We start from the raw sequence: 6,711 nt of genomic DNA on the forward strand, positions 1-6,711 counted from the left end.
TTTCCAATGACATAAAGATCATCCAGATAGCTCAAAGAATGAGAAAGTTATGCCACTTTAAGTGAGCAAATTTTGTCCGAAAATTCTGCCCCAGATAAACAGCAAAATTGTACAATTCGTGTGACCAAAACATGGATGAGAGGCTTCAAAGTGTCATAACTTTTTCATTTCACATTCAACTGTTGTTAATTCGTAGAAAAAAGTCTTAAAAGTCATTTAGAGCTGATTTTACACGACGATTATAGAAAATAACAGAATTACGAAAGAGTATTGTGAGCCCTTTAAACAAAGGATTTTCCATCATGGCGGAGGCGGCGGACATTCACAACGCGGACTTGCGGTCTTAAAAAAGGTATTTGCTCGTTTGAATTTTGTCATGACATTTGCAGGAGATGAAGAAAACACATATACAAATAGTCTAATGGCAAAATTATGATTCGACACACTCACCTTAAAATCTGCGAAGTGGTTTTTGACGACCGAAGTTTTTGCCGAATAAATTTCGGTGAATACCGCACGGTCAAAAAAAAAATGGAATGGAATTGAAACGACAAATATGTCAAGTAAGTTTTTAAAAAATTTGCCCAACTTTAGACGACCTCTCGAGAAAGTTATGTTCGTTCGAACAGAGAGTGGTTCTGCAGCTCATGCGTAGTCACGCCCGCTGTGTTTGGCAGAAAGAGTTCCGCCGGAAGCGCTGCTCAGCGCGCGTGCCTATCTACAATGATGCTCTGACATATCTCAGTGACCTTCACATCTTCATCAGTGACACCAAAGAGTTTCAGGTTCCACCTCCTTCAGTATGACTCCAGTTCCAGAACCTGGACCTAAAGAGCCGAGTGTCGAGTTATTTCTTTTCATTTTCAATGTTGCCCAACTCGAATGGCTCAGGAGACAACGGAGGACGCTGGACAACTCCACTCATTTTAACTTCTTTTTATTATCACCAAAGAATGGATGAGAGCTTGATAACCTTGAAATTAAACAGAAAATAATTAAACAGATATCAGAAATGTTTGTCAGAAATGTACTGTTATTTTAAACTTTTGCAAATATTGTGCCATTTAACTTTTTCACTTGTTGAACAATGTTCCCACAAATATCAGACTAGAAATGAAATTGAAATAAACATACCAATGGCGTCACCGAAGTCATCCAACATTGAAATGTTTGTTGCTCAGCTCACCATGACTGCCAGACAAAACCCTCACCTGCACACTGTCACCTGGTTAAATACCTCTTCCCATCTACCTGCCTGGTAGATTAGATTCTCCTTATACCGCCCCCTGCAGCTGTGGAGTTGTCCTACCTGGAACAATCCTCCAAATCAATATTCAGGAGCAAAATAAAGAAACTAGACAATAAGGCAGAATAAAACAAACTTAACAGCCACGCTTTTTTCTTCATTCCTCAAACGTTGGTCAACATCTTTCAAAGACTTTTGTGTGTCTTTTATTTCGTTGCATGCAAATTCTAAGGTTCTCCTTATCCCTTCAATCTTCAGCGTGTTTTCATCTGTCTTCTTTGAGTTTTCATTTATAAGCCTTTCCAATGAATCTGCACGCATTTCCAATGAGTCGGCTCGCTTGTTTATCAGCTCAGATAAAACAGCAAATGACTTCATTTGAATCAGAAGAGCTTTGTCCAGCTCCCAGCAAAGCTTTTTTTGCAGCTGGGGGCTTACTTGGAGTTTTAGGAAGAGGAGGGAAAGCTTCCATGTCCAAAGTTGGTGACGATTTAACATAGTCATGACACGTGGTGGTCCTCAGTACTGCAGCTTTTTCACCTTTTTGCATTCTCTTTCTCTCTGGACTGAACATCAAGGTCAAAACTCAAAAGATCTTTTCTCTTCCAGAAACATTTTGAGCTGTTTTCTTGGTCTTTTGGGTGAAGTGGATGTTATGTCCGATAACATTTGCAGGAGTTCAGAATGTACGTACCTACGCAGACGCCATCTTGGCCGGCCTACCCGATCTTCTCCGAATGTGGCCGATCCGGTTTGCGACGTCACGGGACTTTCGTTTGACTTCTGGTCTTGAAGGAAAACTTGAACTGAGTCAATGTTCTCTTTGACAAGAATGTCTGATGTTTCCTCATTTATTGTCCTCACCTGAAGAAACAAGCGCGTGTCACCCGGAAATTCCAGCACACATGCATTCCCTTTGCAAACAAAGCAGCCGGTGGAAAAGCAAACAAAAGTTCTGATCAACTTGATCTGAATTATTTCACTTCTTTACGTTTTCTAAAGTCATATGACGCTGCAGCTACTAAATCTGATGGATATAAACCAGAAATCCACAAAAACCAACAGAATCAAACAATAAAAATGTCCAAATGGATCTGAAATAGACATAAAAACTAGTCTGAATGATGTTTTTCTGCGTTAATTGAAGGAGTCACCAACGTGAAAAGAGGAAAAGTTGATTGAATCAGTGATGAACAGAAGCACAAATACAGAAAGACATCCTCAGCGGGGGGGTTACCAGCAAACAGCACCTTTAGCCAAAATAGATCCAGATGTGAGAATCAAACACTCCTCTACACACTGAAGCAAGCAGCTCTACAAAAGGTTCTGGTTCTGTTTGGAAGAGGAAAAATCCCAGCAGAACTTTAGTCATCAACAAGTTTAGGAAAACGTCTCTGCTGCAGAACACAGGAGAACCAAACCAACTCATGTGTCTGTGTGGGACTGGAAGTTCAGAAAAGTCCTCATGGCTTTGAGATGCTTTTTGGGAACAAACAGATCCCAGAGTGGAAAGCCCACACCATGACAGCGCCGCCTCCTTTAAGGCTGGAAGCTACATCTCCAAAATACACTTTGGTGGCTGTTTTGGAGCAGATGAGAACTTTTTCAAACGCTAAAAACGTCTGCAGCTGGAAAAGTACAACTCTGTTGGACAACGGGCTTTTATTTTGAAAATTACAATGACTTGGTTTCATTTAAAGTACATTTATACATGTGTGTATTTGTTATTTACAATGATGTTCTTATTGCAAACCTGAAAGTGAATCCTTGGAAAATGACATCATGTGAAATAAAGTTTGAATAAATAAATAAATAATAATCAACACAGAGTTCTGTGTGTCTGCAGGATGTTTGTGTGCATTTATCCATGCCAACATATCCCAGAATTCCCTGGTTTCAGCGCCATCATGTTTTAAAAACAACTTTATTCCACAAAAAGGAAATAAATCCAGTAGAAAACATCAAACTAAAGCTTGGTGGGTGATGCTAAAGCTGCTGACGCCCTCTTTTTATATTTGATTATTATTGAAATATAATCATTACAAACTCTCAGACACAACCACACAATGATGCAAGGCACAGCTCTACACACAAAACAACGTCTACATGTCTAAAAATCTAGAAATCTTTCAGCATCAATGACATTTCAAGGCATTTAACAATCTGGACTCTAGATCAGTAACTATTCTGTAGCAGATTTCCAAATGTCATCAATAAAGGATTTGAGTTCTGAATCCATTCAATGAGGAGAAATACAGTCTGACTTCAATTTCAAACACAGTCAATTCAGATGATCTGTTTTCATTTGGATGCATTTCTTTCATTTTGGGGACTACGGGCCATTTGATGAATTTCCATAGTTGATCACCTGATGTGTCTGTTATTTTAGATTGATGATACTTTACTGTTAAAGTCATGGTAGAGTTGACCTTTAAAGGATTTGTTTACATATTTATCATCACATTTTTTCAGTGAGTTTTATTTCATCTATGACTAAATTTGGTAGTTTAATTTGAACATTGGAAGACAATCTTCTATTTCTTATTAAATGGATTAAAGCAATTGGAATTTCTCTGCAGGTTTTCTGAAATTCCTTGGTTGAACATTAAATATCAAATTGACTTTTGAAGTCTCTTCATTGAAGAATTTCTCCATTTGAATCAAGAACATCGTTTCCAAAATGATCTTGAGGTCAAACCAATTCTGATGAAACATTTCTCCTCCAAGTGATGGAGATTGATGATCTTCACTTCCTGAAATGACTCCAAACTCCATCCTTTTGTTTAAGGATGATCTAATTTAGGTTCTCTATACTTTCAATTTTCATTGATTGATGAATATTTGTAGCCTAATAGCATCTTTTTGTTGTCTTTTTGAAAACCTTTTTACTGCTTAACTTCATGCAGCTAAACTGTTAAAGTCCATCAATCATTCATCTTCTTTTGACATTTAACCCTTGCTATCCCAGGATTTATGCTTTAGCTCCTTAGATTTAAAGTTTGTGGAAACAAAACATTTAAAATAGTTTCATTGAGTTGATATGATGGAGTAAATCCTTTGATATTTGTCCATTTTCAAACAGAACATCCTGTGGAAATGTTCTTTCACATTTTGCTGACATTGTAAAAATGTAGTGTTCTGGGTAAATCAGTGTTTTCTCTGATAACGGTAGTTTACTGCCACTGTTCAACCTTTATTGTTAGAACATTGATCACAAACAAGCAAAGAGGAAATCTGAGGGTTATTGGGACTTGAGGCATGGATTCAAACATTCTGTGGAGTTTACCACTAACCAGAAAAATGGCCTTGTGGGTAAACATTTATCATCTGTTTGTCTTTTCTCTGAATGAACGCTGACTTTAACAGGTGGGAGGAGCTTGGCTTGTGGTCAATTTCCCCTCCAGGATCTTGGTCTGGCTGGTATTTTAAGGGTGAAGATCAGTCTGGTGGTCTTCCTGAAGCAGGGATAGAACAAGGCATAGATGAGGGGATTCATGCAGGAGTTCAGCAGCATGACCCAAGATAATACCACAGCTTTGTGGGGGGGTCTTGGCCTGCCAGGGAAGGGTAGTAGTACGGGCAGAAGCACATGAGAAACACTGCCATCACCATGCCCAGGGTCCGGGCTGCTTTCCACTCCCACCTCTTCACCGTGGGAATAGAAGGGACCGTCTGCAGGCGCCAGACCTGAGACACGGCCCCCACCAACACCCGGGCGTACAGCACCAGCATGACAGAGCGGGGGCCGACTAACCAGAAGAACAGGTGGACACTTCCTGATGTGTGGCTGATGACCACCACGCACTCGCCGTGGCAGCTGTGGACCCTGTGCGGCCGCTGTCCCATCAGAATGCAGCCGTTGTAGAGGGCGGAGCAGCCCCAGCACAGGCAGATCAGGAACACCACCGGGTCAGGGTGACCCTGCTGGGGTACAGCAGCGGCTGGCAGATGGCCAGGTACCGGTGGACGGACATGAGCACCATGTGGCCCAGGGAGCCGGACAGCAGGCAGTAGGAGAGGAAAGGCGTCAGGGCGCACATGAGCCGGCCCAGCAGCCAGCACGTCTCCAGGTAGCGCACCCCCCTCCATGGGCATCACCAGCAGCCCCCCCACCAGGTCTGACCCGGCCAGGGACAGCAGCAGGGCGTTGGTGGGGGTGTGCAGCTGCCTGAAGATGATAACCAGCAGGTTGAGGGTCACGGTGAGCAGAGAGACGAAGGCCAGCAGGACGTAGAGGAGCCCCCGCCGTCTGAAAGCTAGGCAGCAGCAGCCGCCTGCAGGAGGAGTTCAGGTTGGGACAGCAGAGAGAGGAGCCCCCCCCCCCCCCCCCCCCCCCCCCCCCCCGCCGTCGTCCATCAGGGGGGAAGTGGGTCAAATGTTCCAGCAGGGGGGGGTTTTCTCCTCCTTCAGTGACACCCACAGGGGTGATGCAATTCCCCCTCCTGACCATCATCTTCATCAGACCCCCACGTCTCCCCTGGTTTCTTCCAAACCAAAAACAGGAGAAAATATATTGATAGACTTTTAAAAAACTTACTCCTACTCCTCCTCTTCCACCTCCTCTTCCACCTCCTCCACCTCCTCCTCAGCCTCCTCCTCTTCTTCCTCCTCTTCCTCCTCCTCCACCTCCTCCTCCACCTCCTCCTCTTCCTCCTCCACCTTCTCCTCTTCTTCCTCCTCTTCATCCTCCTCCACCTCTTCCTCCTCCTCCTCCTCCTCTTCCTGTTCCTCTTCTTCCTCCTCCTCCTCCTCCACCTCCTCCACCTCCTCCTCCACCTCCTCCTCTTCCTCCTCCTCCACCTTTTCCTCTTCTTCCTCCTCTTCATCCTCCTCCACCTCCTCCTCTTCCTCCTCCACCTTCTCCTCTTCTTCCTCCTCTTCATCCTCCTCCACCTCTTCCTCCTCCTCCTCCTCCTCTTCCTGTTCCTCTTCTTCCTCCTCCTCCTCCTCCACCTCCTCCACCTCCTCCTCCACCTCCTCCTCTTCCTCCTCCTCCACCTTTTCCTCTTCTTCCTCCTCTTCATCCTCCTCCACCTCTTCCTCCTCCTCCTCTTCCTCTTCCTCCTCCTCCACCTTCTCCTCTTCTTCCTCCTCTTCATCCTCCTCCACCTCTTCCTCCTCCTCCTCCTCTTCCTCTTCCTCTTCCTCCTCCTCCACCTCTTCCTCCTCGTCCTCCTCCTCTTCCTCTTCCTCTTCCTCCTCTTCTTCCTCCTCCACCTTCTCCTCTTCTTCCTCCTCTTCATCCTCCTCCACCTCTTCATCCTCCTCCTCCTCCTCTTCTTCTTCCTCTTCCTCCTCCTCCTCCTCCTCTTCCTCTTCCTCTTCCTCCTCCTCCACCTTCTCCTCTTCTTCCTCCTCTTCATCCTCCTCCACCTCTTCCTCCTCCTCTTCCTCTTCCTCTTCCTCCTCCTCCTCCTCCTCCTCCTCCTCCTCCAACTCCTCCTCTTCTTCCTCCTCTTCATCCT

At 44.5% G+C, this 6,711-nt stretch overlaps 1 pseudogene; it reads right to left on the bottom strand.

Annotated features, from left to right (window-relative positions):
- Positions 1-4,179: 4,179 nt before the first annotated feature.
- Positions 4,180-5,699, bottom strand: LOC144982318 (trace amine-associated receptor 1-like; annotated as a pseudogene).
- Between the last annotated feature and the right edge of the window lie 1,012 nt (positions 5,700-6,711).

Source organism: Oryzias latipes, chromosome 2, assembly GCF_053564925.1.
Source record: "Oryzias latipes strain Hd-rR chromosome 2, Olatipes_Hd-rR_3.1".
NCBI classification, from domain to species: Eukaryota; Metazoa; Chordata; class Actinopteri; order Beloniformes; family Adrianichthyidae; genus Oryzias; species Oryzias latipes.